At 42.6% G+C, this 20,156-nt stretch overlaps 1 protein-coding gene and 1 pseudogene across 2 annotated transcripts in view; one reads left to right on the plus strand and one right to left on the minus strand.

Moving 5' to 3' along the window:
- The window catches only part of MITF (melanocyte inducing transcription factor), a 241,209-nt gene that overhangs the window by 111,200 nt on the left and 109,853 nt on the right, over positions 1 to 20,156 (minus strand). The window lies entirely within an intron of this gene.
- LOC118633060 lies at positions 5,750 to 6,562 on the plus strand (annotated as a pseudogene).

The following is a 20,156-nucleotide window of genomic DNA, read 5'->3' on the forward strand; positions in this document are numbered from 1 at the left end:
AATCTTTGCTTATAACAATTAAGTCATGTGTCCTTTAAAAAAAGTGCCTAACAAAGTTACCTAATTATCTCTTTAATATTTATTACAGATTAATTACCTGCCAGGTATTACAAGCAAGGATGGTAATGTGGATGTGGGAAAAACAGCCCCTTCCATTCAAGCTTACTTCGCTCTTTATATCAAATATGGACAACATGATGAATAAAAGAAAAATCTAAATATTCTTATTAAAATTCATTAATTCAACAAATATTTATGGAATATGCTTACACCTCAGTGATACATCATGGACCTTAGATTCTAAAGAGAGAAATATTCTGGAGTAACTCTAATGTTCAAATCATTTATCAATTTAAATGGATAGTCTGGGAATTGCATGGATTTGCAGTTTTTAAGCATCATCCACAATGGTATTCCCATTAACAAGGATGTTTGGTTTCTAAATTGGACAACATATTTTTATGCCAGACAGAAAATTTTAATTTTTTAAAAATGATATCATGTTTCTGTCTTGTTTAAAAAAGGGGGAGGACAGATATTCCCACTGATAACTGTACCTCATATTGGTATATCACACCTCATGTTTACTTAACCTCTTTTCATTTAAATAAAGAAACTGAGAGACAGGCAGTGAGGTGATTATTTGCCCAAAGTCTAGATGTTCAGAGCAGATGCAGCTCTGGGACTGGAAAATCCAGGGCCACACACCTCTCACTGTGGTTGTCTGGTCCAAGGCTTGTGAGCTACTCAACAATCACAAAAGCAAACCTACTCTAAACTTAGAACCTTACTCTGGAGTTGCCTTGCCCAGCGCCCATGTTGGATTCCTAATTCCATGAAGGCATCAGCCAGTCTGTTCATCCCTGAATCAGGCACAAGTCCAGACCCAGAGAAGATGCCCAGTAACTATTTATCAATGGGCTAAATGATTAGTTAACTGAACAAGGTGCTTTTTCTGGCAACTTTAACACTTTAAAACAAAACAGAATGAAAGAGGCAAAGAAGCAGGCTTCCCTGGATATTTATATAAGCAAGAGTTAAATTAATGGCACTGATTAGAAAGAAACATAAAGAAACACACAATGTTTATCTTCAAATAACTTAATCTAATTGGAAAAAAGAATGAGAAAATGTGGTTACAAGGCAAAAAAAAAAATATATATATATATATATATATATCAGCACAATTTACACTTGCTAATGGGAGAAGAAGTCAGCACTCAGAAAAGAATTATTCAAAAAGGCTTTCAAGGAGAAACAAGGCCTTTGGAAATCTGGGGAAGAATGACGAACTTCCTTTGGCAGAGATGGTAAATCTTGAGTGATGTTTCTCAAAGTGTGGGATGTAAGACAATCTCAAACCCAGACACACAGACTCCGCGTGAAATAACCATGGAATTACACGGCGTGAAAGGCCCTTTCAACGTTCTTTCATCCCAGGAAAAGTCTCCCTTGGATGCTAATATGTCTTCAATCTAACACTCGCCCTTTGTAACAAAAAAAGCTTGGACCTCAGGCCCTTCCAGACAATCAGACAATACACCTAGTAAGAATCTAACACTTTTCTTCTAATTCCATTATATTTATTTTACTTCCATTTGTGATTTCCATGTATTATAACATCTCCTTTAAAATATATTTTTAGGCCCTGGCTGGGTAGCTCAGTTAGCGAGAGCATCATCCCCATATAACAAGGTCGTGGATTCAATCCCTGGTCAAGTTTAAAATAAATAAATAAAAGCATATTTTAAATTTCTTAAAGGTGGCAAAATCCTGAAGTTAGCATGAGACTGCCTAAAATCTGGGCACACTGACTGGGAGAAGTGATTATGCCAGAATCCTGCAGTGGAAACAAGATTAGGCCACAAACAGTGGCTGCTCTCTTGTACAAGTGAGAAGCTAACAGCTACAGAGCATTTCAGTCTGATAATCATGTTGGGTTCTGAAATCAGAGTCTAAGTAGGCCCGGCCCTAATCGCTCCCGAACTGTGGTAAATGAGCATGACACTCAGATAGGACTCCACACAGGAAGAGCGGGGACCCGGCCAAGGAGGGCTGAGACATCACAATGGAACGAAATGCCAGGCATGCTGGATGTTGATGTTTCAATATATAACGACCTCTCGGCTCATGCTGCGAAGGTCATGTCTGCTGGTGTTATCGCCCGGGGCACAAATATAGCTCACAGTCCGGTTCTGTTTGGGTTTGGTTTTCCTCCTTTCCTAAGTAGCAATGAGGGCCCTAGGACAGATTCCCCAGCTGTGTGATCCTTTCATACACTAGGTGGAGCCAGCTTTACAAAGCTTCAGGATTCGTGTACAGGTTTTGTGTTGCACTTTAAAAAGTCCATACACAAAGTTACGTGCAAGCTGTGCACTACTGTCATCGGTGGGGAGCTCTCCATGTCCCCACCTGTTGCCAGCGGAAGTGGGATTCTTGTGAGGTCACAGAAAGGGATTTTCTGAGACTCGCACGGGAAAATGAGTGGCATCTATTCGCATGGAATTATACCCGAGTTTCCAAGGTCCCCTCTCCCTCTGTCCTGCCAAGCAGAAAGTCCAGCTGTGTCGCTGGCAGGCTGGAATTAAAGCCGCTGCCTAGTTTCCGTTCCATGTTTGCACAGTCCAGTGCAGTGTCGGGCGAGCTTGGCTTGCGTGCCCAGCTGCAGAGCCCATCAGTTCACCGCATGTGGAAGCCTCATGGCAGTGGGCCATGCTGCTTCTAGGAACAAGGGAGAATGCAAGGAAGCAGGAGTGAACCAGAGGAACAAAAGGGCAACCGGAGAGCGAGAATTCCTTTATCCTGGGATTATATGTCCCCAAATTTCCCTGGGCTTGCAGTGGCTCCACCCCCTCTGGCCAACGATCTCTGTTCCAGGTTAGACTGACAGGCACCTTCCCTATGTCACCCCAATTTCACTCTGTGTAGGCCCATCTCCTCTTTGTTGGACCCCTTCCCCCAGTGACCTACAGGGAATGGATCAGTGGTTCCCTGGGGAATGTGAAGTTGCAGCTTCCTGGAGAAGCTGCCCAGGTGACCATGTGTATAATGTCTAGCCTCCCTTTTGCTTCTTTCTATTAATATTAACTAATATTAATATTAACTAGCTAATTACAATGGTAACATAACCTAAATATATCTTAACACAAATTTCTTAAAATTTCATTTTAAAAATCTAAAGTACCCTCGTTTTACCATTCTACATTATTTTGTATGACCTTTAAGCCCAAATTAATATTACCTATCAATAGTGCTATAAAAATGTGTGTTTAAAACATGTACATCTTATATTTCACTGGCATTTTTAACTTTGATTTATTAAATATGTACTTATTATAGTTTTTAAACTGATAATTTCAAAACACACATTTTTAATTTTTTTTGCTTTGGGAGAAATGGAAGCAGTTTATACATGCAGTGAGCATGACGGTCTCACCGACACACGAAAAGCCAGCACTCGGTTAGGAGAAGTTATGGCAAAGGGAGTCAGAGTAGCAGAAAATAGAAAACAGCGGCCGGCACCGCGGGAAACTGCTAACACACTGGCCAGAGGAATGGCTGGCCTCCCGGACCAGGGCAACGTCCACTGTAAAGACAAGAATATGCCATTGTTCACGGCCGCTAACCTGGGCCTTTTCATCAGCTCCTAATACTTTAAAGCAGTGATTCTCGGCTGGGGATTATTTTGTTCCCAGGGGACATCTGACAATGTCTGGAGCCTCTTGGGTTGTTACAAACGGGAGGCGAGTGCTACTGGCATTTAGTAGGCAGAGGCCAGGATGCTGCCAAACATTCTGCGATGCACGGGACAGTCCCCTCGACAGACAACATCCAGACCCAAATGTCCAAAGTGCCAAGGTTCAGAAACTCTATTTTAGAGTAAGTACCTCTCCCTAATAGGAAACAAAGCAGTTCCAATTCATTGTAAGCTTGAAATAATTAAGCAGAACTTTCAGGATGTTTCTGAGGCCTCCTCCGACTCTGCGGGACACAGTGCACTCGTGCACGTGAGGCTCCGGCACGCCGCAAGGGCTGGGTCACTGGCACAAAGTATTCTGAGCGACTAAAGCCACTGCACAGGGATTACAGATTAGGGGGAAATAGATGAATAAACTGAGGATTACAAACACAACAGACTACTACACAACTGAATGAAGTACAACTATATGTCCCTATATGGATAAAACAAAAAGTAATGTAGAACGAAGAAAGACCAGTCACATAGAATGCTGCCATATGACTCCATTTAAAGTTCAAAGGATAATTTAGATAGGAATAGAGAATAAAACTCTAATGAAAGTCAAGGGAATGGTGACCTAAATTCGGATGGCAATCAACTACTCTGAGTAGGGCAGAGAAGAGATATAACCAAAGATGAGGCCATTAGAGTGTTCTGTATCTCAGGATATAGCGGGCACATGGATATTCATTTTACTGTTCTTTACTACGGTTTTAGACCTTTGTTCGCATGCATGATTATATTTAACAATTTTTTAAAAACATGGAAAGTAAGGAGCGTAACAGAAGTAAATAAATAGAGAAAGCAGGTACAGGTCAGTCAGTCAGAAGGATAATAGTGAATTGTGACATAACTGGCCATGGTACCACCAGGTCAGAGCTGTCTCTAACTCTTACCTTAACCTTCCACTGTCTAGTCACTGGTCAGTATTATCTATCAGCCACCAAACTGCGTGTCCTCTGTCCTCAGCAATTCTGCTATGATCCGCTCCTGCTGCCCTGCTGAGTTCTTCTCCCCTCTCCCTCCATGTACCCCACGCCTGCCACTGAATACACTCTCCCTGAAGCACGGTGTTGCTGTTCTATTGTAACTACTTTAATAAAATGAATGGGCCCGGCTGGTGTGGCTCAGTGCTTGATCGTCAACCCTGCACCAAGAGGTCGCCGGTTCAATTCCTGGTCCGGACACATGGCCAGGTTGTGGGCCCGATCCCCAGCTGGGGGCATGCAGGAGGTGTCCAATCGATGTTCTCTTTCATCGATGTTTCTATCTCTCTCTCCCTCTGCCTTCCTCTCTAAGAATCCATAAAGGAAAAAAAATTTTTAATAAATAAATAAAATAAATGGTCCATTAACCCACAATGAATGAATTTAAAATATCTTTTTTTTTTAATCCTCACCCGAGGATATTTTTCCATTTTTTGTTCAGACAGAGTGGGAGGGAGAGAGAGGAACAGAGAGAGAGAGAAAAACATCAATGTGAAAGGAACACATCGAGTGGCTGCCACCCGCACGACCGACCAGGGCCGGGGAAAAACTGCAACCGAGGTATGCGCCCTTAGCGGGAACCGAACCTGGGTCTCTCAGGACCGCAGGCTGACGCTCTAACCTCTGAGCCAAACCGGCCAGGGCTAAAATATCTTTTTTATACTAGCAATCAAGACCAACTAACCTTTCTAGTCTTAACCATTATAAGTATCCCAAGCAATATAAAAAATGGACTCATTCTCTAATCCTAGCCAGAAGCTATTGCTGGCGTATTCCTCTTGCCTGGAGTACTCTTCATGTGCTCACCTCCTCTTTCTGTCAAAAATCCTACACATGCTCCAGTAGCAGGGAAGAGAGGTGGGTCAGCAAATGCGAGCAGGCTGGAGCAGCTGGACACCGGGCGCTGCTGCTGAGGGCGTGACTCACAGACTCTGGGGATGGGCTGTAGTATCTACCAAGCTGAACATGCCTTCTACTCCACTAATTCCACTCCTTGCTTTGGATCAAACAGAAGAGTCTATGCATGTACTCCCCTGTGCCCAAGTGCCAGGCCACCACATATTATTACCTTGGTTTTGCATATCTAATGATGCGTCCAGACCAGGATGCTATCTGGGTCTATGCCAACATCTTCTTTTACACCCAGAGAACCAGGAGCATGTTCCAGAGGACCGCATACAAGATGAGATGGTTAACTAGCAGAACAAGCAGGTACATGCGCTGCTGGCCACTGCCCTCACCAGGTACCCCATGTGTATCCACGAGACCATTCACCTCCAGGTGCAGAAGGAACACGGGGATACGGTGTTATGCATGCACAAGGTGGCCCACAGGTCTACGAGGAACTTTTCAGCTATTCCTGCCCCAAATCCCTGTCTCCTGCGGCCCCCAACTATGACAGCGTGCACCCGGCTACCACAAGGAACCCTCCCGCAGCAGCTGCAGGTGTTTTCCGATGAAGAGCAGCGCAGGCCCAGCCCCAACCATTCCCAGCTTCCTCAGCTCTGCACCCCTCTGCCTGCGGCCCAGCTGGCCGGCGCCCCTCCACGCCGAGCAGGAGTTGCTATCAGGCTGCTCGTCTTCACCCTCAGCATGAAGAACCTGGTGGGCACCAGTGGTGTCTGCCCTCGACGGCGAACTCCAGTCAGCCTCTGAGGTTGACTTTCACATCGATAAAGACATGACCCACATCACAGACCCCAACGCCGCCAGGCACTGTGGGGATGTTTTCATCTGGCACATTCACAAATTTGAGGAGCTTGATTGAACCCTAAAGAAGATGGGACATCCTGAGTCACGTATATTCGCACTCGAATTAGTCAGGAACCGATTTTGATGTCATCGTCACAGGGAGTGTTTTTGCCACTGTGACAACTTTACCTAGCTCAGCCACCAGCCTGTCAACTGAGTTGAAGTTTATTTGAATTAAGGACTGAAATGTTTTTAATAGCTCTCAGTAAAGGATCGTCTTTGGAGCCAAAAAGAAAGAAAGAAATGTATATGCATGCAATAAACAAATAAAACTAGATCACCATTTTTTGGCGGGGGGTGCCTAATATTGTTTAATTTATTTCTTTCCAGACTACCTCCTCCCAATTTCCAGAGAGAAAATACAAAACAAGAAACAGAAGTGGTCATGAATACATCAACAGTGTGCTGGAGTTGAAAGCCCTGCTGATAACATTGTTTCAGAAGAATGTCGGCTTACTCCAGGGCACGTGCGCTCCTGGGGAATACACACGATTTCTCTTCTCCTCCCCCTGGGATGTTCTCAGGTGTAGTCACTGTCCTGCCCTTGACACACTTTCCCTGCAGAAGACACGGAGCCTGGAAACTATGCTGGCAGGTGAACAGGCCATTCCCAAGCCTATGCCAGGACCAAAGGCTAGTGGCTACCTTCTTTGAAAGAAGGTAAGTGAGGAAACGAGTCCTAATCCAAACCCCGTGCCCATCTTGACGACCGTATTGCCAAGCACCAGTCGCACTTCCTGCTGGGCTCTGAACCGGACACGCTTCCCGCCTGAGCCCCAGCTTTCCTCTGGGTCACCCACTTACACCATGTACGAGAACGCACTCTAAACCCCAGACCACCACCATCCCAGATGAAATACAGGCAGCAAACCCTCTCAAACTGCTCTTAGTGATATTTTTTCTGATATATCTCCTTGGGCAAGAGAAACAAAGGGACTACATCAAAATAAAAAGCTTTTGCACAACAAATACAAAAAAAAAAACAAAAAACAAACTATCAACAAAATGAAAAGGGAACCCACTGCATGGGAGAACATATTTGCCAATGATACATCTGATAAGAAGTTAATTTCCAAATTATATAAAGAACTTCTAGAACTCAACACCAGGAAGACAATTCAATTAAAAAATGGGCAAAGAACCTGAATAGATATTTCTCCAAAGAGGACATTCAATTGGCCAACAGACAAATGAAGATGCTCAATGTCACTAATCATCAAAGAAAAGCACATTAAAACCACAATGAGATAGCACTTCATAGTTGTCAGAATGGCTGTCATAAATACCACCTCTGGGTATTAACCAAAGAAATACAAAACACTAATTCAAAAATATATATGCACCCCTATGTTCACTGTGGTGTTATTTATAATTGCCTAGATATGAAAGCAACTTAAGTGCCCGATAGATAATTGGGTAAAGAAACTTTGGAACGCATATACAATGGAATACTACTCGACCATAAAAACGAATGAAATCTTACCATTTGTGACAACATGGAAGGACCTAGAGGGTATAATGCTGAGTGAAATAAGTCAGACAGAGAAAGGCACATACCACGTGATTTCACTTATATATGGAATCTAAAGAGCAAAACAAACAAAACACAAAAAGACCCATAGATACAGAGAATAGACTGATGGTTGCCAAAGGGGAGGGGATTGGGGAGTTGGATGAAAAAAGTGAAGACATTAAGGACAGATGAGCAGTTACAAAATAGTCACGAGGATGTCAAACACAGCAGAGGGAATATAGTTAAGAATATTGTAATAACTATGTGTGGTGCCAGGTGGGTACTAGACTTACCAGAGGGAGCGCTCTGTAAATTCTATAAATGTCTGACCACTATACTGTACACCTGAAACTAACACAAAATATTATTAAATGTCACCTGTAATTGAAAAAAAAAAAAAAGCTACTCAAATGGTCACCTCATACAAAAACACACTTTAAAGCAGTTGGCAAAATACAAAAAGTATAATAAAAATAAAAAGGCAGCATGCATTTGGCCATGTAAATACTGGCACACTAACCCTTCACCTGTGAGCATACCTCATATTTGCTGAGTCTCTCCTCGTGTATCTGCCAGAACAATGATATTTTTTTCAGTTTTAAGAAATTCATGTATAGACAATATATTTTTCTGTACAGGAGATGATCCCATTTAGAAGCTGTGTGAATTAAATTAATGGACATTACCATTTCTTTTTTTTTTTTTTTTTTTCATTCTTAACAGAGGACATTTTTCCATTTCTTTTGTTCAGACAGAGTGGGAGGGGGAGAGAGGAAGAAAGAGAGAGAAAGAAACATCGATGTGAGAGAGACACATCAAATGGCTGCCTCCCGCATGACCCAGCCAGGGCCAGGGACAAACTGCAACTGAGGTACATGCCCTCAGCAGGAACCGAACCCGGGACTTTCTGGACTGCAGGCCAATGCTGTGACCACTGAGCCAAACCGGCCAGAGCTGGACATTACCATTTCTAAACCATGGGCTACTGTTCTTCCTTTTGGAAATGTGAGATGCCTATGAGCACCCACAGAGAACTGCTAGATTCGTGGGAAACTGTGAAAATCTATTTACAGACTACAGTAATTGTCAAACAACTACTGTCTTTGGGATTCCAGGCACAGGCGGCAGAGGCCAAGATACAGGTCTTCCACAAATGTGGTGTCACTTCTGAGACACGGATGAAAACGATAGTATCAGAATAAGGTTCCAGCATCTACTTAAAAAAAGTACCATTTATTAAAAAAATTACTTTCAGCCCTGGCCAGTTTGGCTCAGCGGTTAGAGCGTCGGCCTGCGGTCTGGAGAGACCCGGGTTCGGTTCCCGCTAAGGGCACGTACTTCGGTTGCAGTTTGTCCCCGGCCCTGGTTGGTCGTGTGGGTGGCAGCCACTCGATGTGTCCCTTCACGTCGATGTTTCTCACTCTCTCTCCCTTCCTCTCTCTCCCTCCCATTCTATCTGTACAAAAAATGGAAAAATATCCTCGGACGAGGATAAAAAAGAAAAAAAAAAAAAAAGAAAAAAAAAAATTACTTTCATGGTTCTCACCAGAAATATTATTTTTATATCGTAAGTACATAAACTGAGGTGAAAACTTAAGTGACATTTGTATTTTGACTACAGGAAGTAAAGTGAGATATCCTCATGTAAGAGTGCTATTCATTAAATAAGAAGCATAACTATACATTAGTATCAACACATTTTCAAACAGAGGCCATATATGTTCACATGCATATACAGGTGTAGCTTTAAGAACAGTAAGTAGTAAGTCCCCCATCACACACAAAGAAGAGAAGGTCCTTCTGACCTAAAAATACAGTTTGCAACAGTTTTTAAAAAATAAATTAAATAGCCCAGCTGGTGTGGCTCAGTGGGTGAGCATCAACGCATGCAAAAAGAGGTCGCCAGTTTGATTCCCGGTCAGGGCACATGCCCAGGTTGTGGGCCAAATCCCCAGTGGGGGCACGCAGGAGGCGGTCCGTCGATGTTCTCTCTCATCAATCTTTCTCTCTCTCCCTTTCCCTTTCTCTATAAAATCAATTAAGAAAAAAAAATTTTTTAATTAAAAAATTAAATTAAATGGAACAAATGAAAATTTCCTATTTGGAAACAAACTTAAAGTATATAATATCATTAGGACAGTGAACAAAAAAGTGAGTTGTGTTCAAGCAATGAAAGATGAACCAGTGGTGGAAATGAACCCAAACTCCATGTTTGTATACCAACCTCACAATCATAACACTGACAAAAAAAATCATAGAAAAATACAGTATGCTTTCATTTATGTAAAGCTTAAAATCATGCTAAGCTAACATTTTTTAAACATGGAAATGATAAAAGACAAGATTCAGGAGAGTGGTTACCCGTAGCAGGCGAGGGGTAGGTAGGAAGTAATAACCAAGGCAAGTGGGAGCTTCCTGGATATCTGTCATGTTTTTTTCCTTAACTCAGGCAATGGATACATGAGACTTGACTTACTACTGTTCTTAAAGCTACATCTATGTATGCATGTGTACATATCTCACCTCTATTTAAAAATGTGTTGATACTTAAATATACAATTATGCTTTTTATTTAATGAATAACATTCTTACATGAGTATATCTCACTTTGCATCCTATAGTCAAAATACAAATTTACTTTCGTTTTTGCCTCAGTTTATGTACTTCTGTTGTAAAAATAATATTTCTATTGGTGAGAGCCTTGAAATATAATATTTTAATAAATGGTACTTTGTATAGATGCTGGGACCTTCTAATATTATCTTTAGCATCCAAAGATGAATCAGAAGTCCAAAGTCTCAGAAGTGATACCACATCTATATATGTATTTTACTACTGTGGTAAGTAAATGCTCTAAAATTGAAAAGGGGCCTAAAATTACCTAAATTATCTTCATAGAGATAATGTTACAGTAAAGTCTTCATCCAACTTAAGGTGCTAATACAATGAAATAACTAAAAATTCTATTTTGCATTTAAGGACCTTGCCTAATTTTATAGTTGACTTCAACTAGATATGAAGAAGACCTCAATATCCATCCATCACCTTATTCATTCATTCAATAAAAAGTTACCAAGTTCAAAAATATAGGAAACGTATGTTCACCAAAACCATATAGCAGTGATGCTCATAGCAGCACCACTCCTAACAATGCAAAGCTGTAGGCAACCCAAACACCCATCAAGGTAGAGGAGAGAAACACTGTATATACTCATACAATGCAATGTTCCGTGGAAAAGAACTACTGCCACATTCAGTAGGGATGACTCTCAATACATAATGTTGAACAAAAGAATACAGATGTGAGAGTATATGCTGTATGAGTCCATTTGTATGAAATAACAGCAGACACTGGTTAATCTAAGGTGTTAGAAGTCAGAATGAGCCCTGGCCGGTTTGGCTCAGCGTTTGGAGCGTCAGACTGCGGACCAGAGAGCCCTGGGTTCAGTTCCTGCTAGGGGCACGGACAAAAAAAAAAAGTCAGAATGGTGATTATACTTGGGGGAGGGCTGCCTAGCAGAAGGTACAGGGGTCTTGAAATGGTCTGTCTTGTACACTGGGTGCTGGCTACTTGGTGAGCATTCATCAGGCAGTGCACCTATACCTTTTTGTATGAATGTTATTATGTTCATACTTACTAAAAAAATTTGTTTTTAGATTTACCCATTCTTCAAAATTATTGTTTGACAAACCTTCCTCATTTTCTTAAAAAAAATCATCCATGATCCCAACTAGATGTCTCTTTCTTCCCTATCTAAATTCCAATAATATAATTTTAACCTTAAAATTACTTTGGAGTTTTTTGTACATGTTTATCAATGTCAGTTGTACACCACCAAGCACATGGACCAGTACTTCCTTTATGGTTTCCCATAAAGCACTGAATCACAGTATCTAATCAACAAACATTTATGGAGTTTAAATGACATAGATTGCCCCTTTCAAAACAAGTCCACATTTCTGAGTGTGCTGGGTAAATGCTATCATTCCCTTTATTATTATTATTTTATTTATATTTGTATACATAAAAATTCACCTTTTCTGGGGTGCAGTCCTGTGAGTTCTGAAATGCATATATTCGTGTAACCAGCTCCATCCACTCAAACTATGCCCCTAGGCTGTGCCTTGAAGTCAAAATGTGACTCACCCTCAACTCCCAGAAACCACCTTTACACCGACACTATGGTCATATCTTTTCCAGACTGTCATATTCATGCAATCCTATAATTCACAGGCTATTGAGTCAGGCTCCCTTCCCTTAGCCGGGCGTCCGGACCGTTCCTGTTACTGCAGCCGGCAACCCTTCCTGTCCATTGCTGATTAGTGTCCACCGCACACCGCACACCGCACACCGCACAGAGGGAGCGCGGCCTGTTTACCCTCCTCCAGCGGAAGGACATTTGGACTGTTTCCAGTTTGGGTGATTGTGAATTAAAGCTGCTAGCCAGTTTAAAGATTTTATTTTTAAAAAGAGCTACTTGGTTGGGCGCAGCGAGTGGGGCTCAGTATCAGAGCCTCAACCCATGCACCAAGAGGTTACAGGTTCCATTCCCTGTCAGGGCACATGCCCACGTTGTGGGCCCGATCCCCAGTCGGGGACATGCAGGAGGCAGCAGATGAATGTTTCTCTTTCTCTTTCTCTCTCTGTCTCTCTCTCGCCCCCTCTTCCTCTCTCACTAAAAATAAATAAATAAATAGCTTCTTAAAAAAAAAGAAGAAGAAGAAGAATACTTGGAAGTAACTTTCCCAAGTTAGTTTTTACCAGTAACTTTAAAAAATGGTATAAACTGACCCTGGGAAAAGTAGGAGTCGACAACTTTCCCCTTGTCAGTGATTCCAGCTCACAGTGTATTTCTGTAAAGAGATCCACTGCCCTTTCTATATTTAGTGTACAGTAATGGGCCAGAGTTCCGAAGCACCCAACTAAAGCACTTTTCTAAAGGCCGCTTCTGGCCAATGTGACCCCGTGGCCGCACTACTGTAAGGAGGCGTAAGCCGCGATCTGTACCCAGCTAGGCCCTGTGCTATGCCACAGCGAGGGTGCCCCGCAGGCCTCTGCCTTTCATCTGACTCCTGGGCTCACCCGCGAGGCACAGAGGGGCCTGTCAGACAGGCCTGGCACTCATGGGGGCTCCGAGAACAGGCAAGGAAAGGCCGCTTGAAGCCCTCTGCGGGGGGAGACGGGGAGGGGCGGTGACTGCAGTTGCACTTTTTTTCTGTTGATTTAAACACAAAAAACATATGTCCAAATCCTCAGGGGCAGAGTGCCCCATCATCAAATTTCCATTAGCTGGCGTTTTGGGTGTCTGTCTGCGATGCCTGAGCCACTGTGTGGTGGGTCAAGGCCGAGGGGAAAGAAAATGTCCAAGAACAACATTTCAGGACGGAACTCGCCGCACCTGCCCCTGTGGCTGCAGAAAGCATGCTGTTCCTAGGCCTGAGAACTCAAAGTGGCATGCTCCCTCTTTCTGTAACATCTGTAGGGCAGTCACCAGAAAAATCATGAGACCCTCATCCTCTGCTCATTCAAAAGTTCTTAAGAAACACTAATACCAACACCAATAGCAGCTAATTATAGAAGCGCGCTGTGCACTCCCAGGCTACACCCTGTGCATGCAGGACCTTGGTTTAACCCTCGGTAACAACCCTATCTTAAATACTGTTATGGTGGCCCTGTTACCAACGAGGGGAAGGAGGCTTTGAGAGATCCCATCACTTGCTGAAGGGTTTGCAGAGAAGGAATTCAATTCAAGGCCCAGTCTGAATCTGATCTTACGTTCTTTTTTTTGGTACGTGCCCCTAGTGGGAACAGAACCCAGGACTCTCTGGTCCGCAGGCCGATGATCCAACTGCTGAGCAAAATGGGCCAGGGCATGATCTTATGTTCTTAACCCAGATGCTACACCACCCCACAGTGCTACTGGTAAATACATTCATTTACCCAGACACTCAAAAACTAGTATTATATCCATCCAAGAAAGTCAACGGAGTTAGTCTCCCTCCTCCCTCCAGGTATCATTACTTGGGGGAGGAGGGGCCCTATAACTACATCTTAACCTTTTTGGTCAAATACTATCCTGAGACTCAAACGGAAACTACAGTGTCTCCTGAAAAAATTCACGCAGGCAAAGACACAAAACTCGACTGACTACTTGGGCCACAGCCTAGGAATCCCTGGGAAACTTAAGTAGCTGACTATTAGGATAGAAGCACGGGATTATGAGAACGCGAAGAACAAAGCCGGAGTAGAAAGTCCTGAGGGTTGAGAGAAGTTCACCAGGCAGAGACGGAAGGAAGGCGCCGATCAGAGGCGGTGTCGGGGAAAGACCTGAAGAGGAGCGAGGAGGGAAGTGGGAGAACACTCCAGGCAAGTCCCTCACAAAGGACGAGGTGAAAACGGGCTATGAACCTCGGCTCTGGGGTCAGAAAGAACTGGGTTCCCTGCACCCAGGGGAGAATTAGTCCACCTCTCTAAGCTTCAGCTTCCTCATATCCAAACGGGGAGAAGCGCCCCGGCGTCACAGGCTGCTGGGAGATGACCCGGCAGGACTGTGGGGCACACCCCTGGCCCAGACCCGAAATGGGGTGAGCACTCACTACTCCGCGCCATCAGTAACGACATCAGCAGCGCCGGCACCACCATGGCCTCGCACAGGGAACGCCTCCACCCCCGCACCAGAACCCATCGCCTTGCTCTCTCTGGGCCGCGGGCTACCTGCCGGGGCATGTGAGGTACTGTAGAAGAATCCTGGCCCCCAAAAGCCCCAGTGCAAAATGCCACCTTCTAAATACTCTCCATGTACACGACTTGTAAATTCGCACCTCATTACTTATTAATCACATGAAAATATGAGGCGTGCTCTAGAAAAGGAGGGAAATCATATGTTGGGTTTGTTTTGTTTTTTAACATCATCAGTGTCTGCCCTTTTCTTAAGTGAGAACAGCAATCGTCAAGAGTCAGAGAGACGGGACCAGTTACCACCGTTACTGTCAGGTCCTCAGCAGGAGTCCGAGAGCACCCAGGCCCGCGAAGCCTTTCTGCACCAGCTCGCCGCTGCCGGCGCTCCGGGCACGGCACTGCGATGCCGAAACGCGAAAATGGCACAATGTACTCTACCCAGCTCTCCTTAATTACTGTGTTTTCAGTAACATTTTATTTCACAGTCTTCACGTGGTCTAGGGACTAACATAAAAGAAATATACTGGGATCCATCATGAATGCTCATGGAAATGTGTGCAGAATACTTTGTTTTGATTCTTCAGCCATGGCAATAGACAGAACATTCGTGAAAACCTTGTTCTTAAACCTGTTCCATGGCCAGCCAATATTTGCCAGTGATACTGCCACACAGTCAGCACTGGAAAAATACAGTCATGAGAAACATAACCATTCTCAGCTTCCCCAGAAGGCTGGCCAGGACATCTGCTTCTCTCTGCCATCCAGGCTGACACTATCTCCAGAATCCACAATGTTCCCTTTACTTTAAAGCACACAAATAAAAGGAAGAGGAAGGGATTCCAATGATCCTTCCTCAACCCAACCAACTGCGAGAAATTCACCACGCTTCCTTTCGGTTTTAAATTTTTTCTCCTGCAAAAGCATAGTAATAAATGAATTCATTCCATCAAAAAAGAAACTAACAGTAGAACACCAAATTGTCCTAGAACAGAAAGTAGCAGAAAGCGTTCATCAGTTGGGGACAGAAGGAAGGAATCGAGGCTGACGAGAGATAAAGTTGCTAGCACATCACTGAATGCGAAGGTGATGGAAAGAACTGATAGGCTGTGGCTGCGGCAGTTAGAAATACCCCTTCTTCCCAGAAGCAGAACAAGGATGCATGTGAGGACAGTGTTCCCAAAGGGCTTTCCGAAAACCGGAGAAATTCTCCAGAATCTGAACCAAAGTGTGTCTTTCTGGAGGGTGACCAATATTTGCTTGAATTTGGGGGACTGCCTCCCTGTTGATTAAACATATGCCTCCAAGGAAACTAAAAAAAGTGTGTCACAGAGCAGATCTTTCTCCTTCTGAAAGGAGAAACTTCTTTTGACAGAACGGATCATCACATACTGATGCCGCCAGCACAGTCCATTTAGCCTAAGTGAATTCTTCCATATTTCTGTTTCTGTCTTTGCAAGTTATTCTTTCTTGCAAGCAACACACTCCAGAGGTTAATAACACAACCCTTGCCCTCAAACTACCTGGTTTTGCAACTTACTAGCTCTAAGCCTCCATCTCCCCACCTAAAAATGAAGATAATAATTAAATGAATTAAAGAAAATATGACATTATGCCTGGCCATGACACCATTTCTGTCTTTTCAGTCTTCTCTAGCCCTCATGTCTTTCTGGAGAAGGAAATACACAGTCTCCCTCCTGCCCTGCTTATGAAAGAGTTGGAAATGTCTGCTTGCTTGATGTATCCATTCTTTCACAAACAGTTATGAAGCTCCCACTCGGAGTCCACAGCTGCTGCGCTAGAAGTTGGGACAAACCAATGAACACAACAGGTACAGCAACAAAGAACAGACACTGCCCTCAGTGAGGCCCCTTGTGTCCTTCTGAAGGGTGACCAATATTTACTTGAATTTGGGGGACAGCTTCCCAATTGATTAAACTTAGGCCTTCGAGGGAAAAGCTTCGTAGAACCCCAGGTCCCTTTCCTGGATGGTAATAGTCTCCCCTATTGTGCTTTGTAGATGTGTCTTGCTGAGCATACAGAACATGGAGTCACCATTAAAGAAAACTTCCTTGTGCACATGCTTCAGAGCTAGTCACGTTCATTGTCATTAGTTTTGTCTTTAACGCCATGCACTGGACGATGCCTTCCCATGACCTCTGCGGTTGGCAAATAACCTCTAAGGAGGTTTGCGGTGTCCTAATCCTCTCTCTTAGACCTGAATGAACTATTCAAACTTACTTAGCTTTTCAGTGCTTAATGCTAGACCATGGAAAGTCAACCAATCTTAGGTACAAAACATTTTCTCAGAGTCTCTATGAAAAAAATTACCAAAAAAAATTGAAGAATTGCAGAGCTCTTAATGGAACTAGACTCAAGTAGACTCTAAAATAGGTCAGAGAAAGAGCTGAAATCATTTAAACTTTTGCCAGGCAAAAAATAAAAATAAAATGATGTGAGGGGGGAAAAAAATCACTCCCTTATTTTTATGTCTCAACCCTTGTTTCTTCTCAAAAAGACTTAAAGCAACTTATATAAAGGCACACAATATCCCAAGATGAAATAACAAGAGAAAACTAATTGTGTAGGTGAAGAAAATAGGATGAAGAGAATTCAAGAAAAAATAATAATAAAATGACCTTAGGAATAAGATCAGCACTCAAAATGCAAATAAGAGTGCATGATTCTAGAGGTGAATTGCAAACTGGTTTCCAAGCCAGGGCCACAGAGTCCAATGTCTGTCTATAAGGGCTGGGCAGTTAAAATAAAGGAGTAAAACAAACTGAAAAGTGACTGTTCTATTTTAAGGAAAATGGGATTAATTTATTGGATCCTGTTGTTGCCATGGAGACATGTGAGCCCAATATTGCCAGACCTGATTTTTCAGGAGCTGTTGGAAATTCAAACACACTTGTATATAATCTTCTCATTTTTTTTAAATGTCGGTAAAGTAGTTTGTCTTTTGGTTTAAAAAAAAATATGTGGGTTAAAAAAAAATGCCCGTGGCCATAAAGAGGAAGAAGATATGATCAGTTTCATGACTAACTATATCCATAAAGTAAACACCCAAAGATGTGTAGAAGTACAGTCATTTGTGGTATCAGAACTACAGAGACTCTTCTCCTAAGTCCTCGTAAAGAGGACACTGTACCATTTACAACACAGGCACCACACAATCAGGATTCTCAGGGCTCGATCTTGTAATGACCTTCAGTGGGGGCTAAGGCCTTAACACTAAACATAACTTGGTAAAAATAACTGCTGGGGGTGGGGGCGCAGAGGTTTCTGCAGGTCTAAATTATTTCAGGTACCACTTTTACAGATTACCTTTAACTACTTTCTAAACAGTGTCCCCGTACTGACAAATGTAAACTTCTCACACATTTCTTTAATGTTATTTCACAAATCAAAGCAAAAGCCACCATAGAAAATGACTTTTCAAATGACATTCTTTTTGCCCTTGTTGCTTAACAATATTCAGAAAAATGAATGAGCCTCTATTCTTCAGGCTGCAATCCATAAATATTGGTTTTTCACAGCAGCATTTGATAAGTACTGAGTAGCACCATGTTCAAGGTTAGATTCCCTGACAGGACCTGGAGTGAATATTCTAGGGGCCATCAAGTTCAAGGCCATTGGCCTTCCTGGGCAGTCCGCCTCGCAGTGAGACTGAGGTCTGTGGATGCTGAAGAACCTGGCGCGCCTCCAGGCACCGGCCAAGGAGGATACACAGGTAAGATCAAATGTCTCCACAAAAGGAATATCGTTCTGTATCTGTTTAGGTCAAAGGAAAGGACAATCAAGTTCTTTGCCACACAGCAGTACTCTATGGAAACCCTGAGGTGCTCACAGGGAGGCTGGATTCCTGGGCTCTTGACACACCTAGACCTAGTGGAGCTTTATTTCATGTATCTTATATACACTGAGTTCTGCTCTAATGCTTGTATTGAAAATTCAAATTTGCTCAAACACAGCTGATATATTAGGGGACAATTTAAATGTAACTCAAATGAATTTTTGGTTTGCTTATGCATGATTTGTGTCTGTGAGAAACACCAGGTGAACATAGAATACTGCACCGGCTGAATCGAGCAGTGTAGAAATACACAAAAGGCACACACCTCAAACACCTGCCAGCTGCCTCAGTTCCTCAAGCGTGCTATGCACGACACCAGCCACACTCGGTGCTACAGCTTCTCATCAGTCCCAGATCCATCTCCTCCCTCCACTTAACTGTAACGTGCAACCTGCGATCTTTCCTACACCCATTTCCACAAGCAAATGTCTGGTCTTCCCAAGGCAAAGGCTGTGTTTCTTGTTATATTTCTGCATTGCCTAGCCATTTAGCAAGTGTAAAGCTGTCTACTGTTTTCATTAAGTTCCTATCTTTTCTTTTTTTAATATATGACCAGTGAAGTCTGTGAGCACTGCACCCCTAACTCCACTTTCCCACAGACTCTACGGTACCTGCTGCATGATTCGGCACAGCTCCGGATTTTCTAGAAATGCATATGCTGTGTCATAGCAGAACTGATTTTACTGAGATTCAATATAAAATATTCTTTGAAAAATTTAATTTTGCTAGACTGTAAGTTTTACTCAAAGCTACCAGACTGCTCAACTCCAGGGTACATCATTCACATCATATTTTATGTGTATCATTTTTATCATAAATTTATTAAGTCAGCATTTAGCAAATACTTATGTGAAGTCTAAAAGTCAGAAAAACACTGTTTCAAAAATTGTATTTGCTCATTTTAAAAATTAAAGAAACATAAAAATGTATAAGAAATAAGTCATTCATCATTTTACCATGCCAATGTTTAGATTTTTTCCTTTCAGTTTTTTCTCTTTGTATATACCACTACTATCTCTGCTATGTGCAGCATTTTGCCTGACCTATTTTATCTTAACTTGGTTTAAAATTGACCTGCCATTTATTTCTAAATCAAATATGCTTACTTAAAAAACAAAAAAAAGTTTTGCCAAATTGACTCGATGTGTTCTCCCAATAACTGAGCACATACCCGCTGCCCAGTGCTCTGCTCTGTGGCACAGGAATGGGAATACTTAACAGGCTGGGCTTAACCACCAAGAGGATTACTTCAAGTTTCCAATTTCTGAATAGTTGCAACATTTCTTGCCCTTAAGAATAATTACTATTTTTATTCTAGTTCTAGATTTGTTAAAAATATAAATTATATAAATAACACATTTTGGCAAAGAAAATGAACATGTATTATTAGCCTCCTACAAGTTACAGCTTCAAGAACTGCATTCTGCCCTTTTCTCTGCCGCCTTGCAAGTACTGCACCACCAGAAGAAACCACGTGCACAGGCGGTGTTTGGATGGTGCTAAGTAATAAACACACGCACTGAAGTGTCATGGAGGCTGCCTGTTCGTTTTCTTTTTTATATCTTCCAACAAAGTTATTTTAAGATTTGACTTTTTAGTGTGAATGTGGATTTAAGAGTTTAGTCATAATGTGG

This window comes from Molossus molossus, unplaced genomic scaffold (genome assembly GCF_014108415.1).
Source record: "Molossus molossus isolate mMolMol1 unplaced genomic scaffold, mMolMol1.p scaffold_m16_p_18, whole genome shotgun sequence".
Lineage (NCBI taxonomy): Eukaryota > Metazoa > Chordata > Mammalia > Chiroptera > Molossidae > Molossus > Molossus molossus.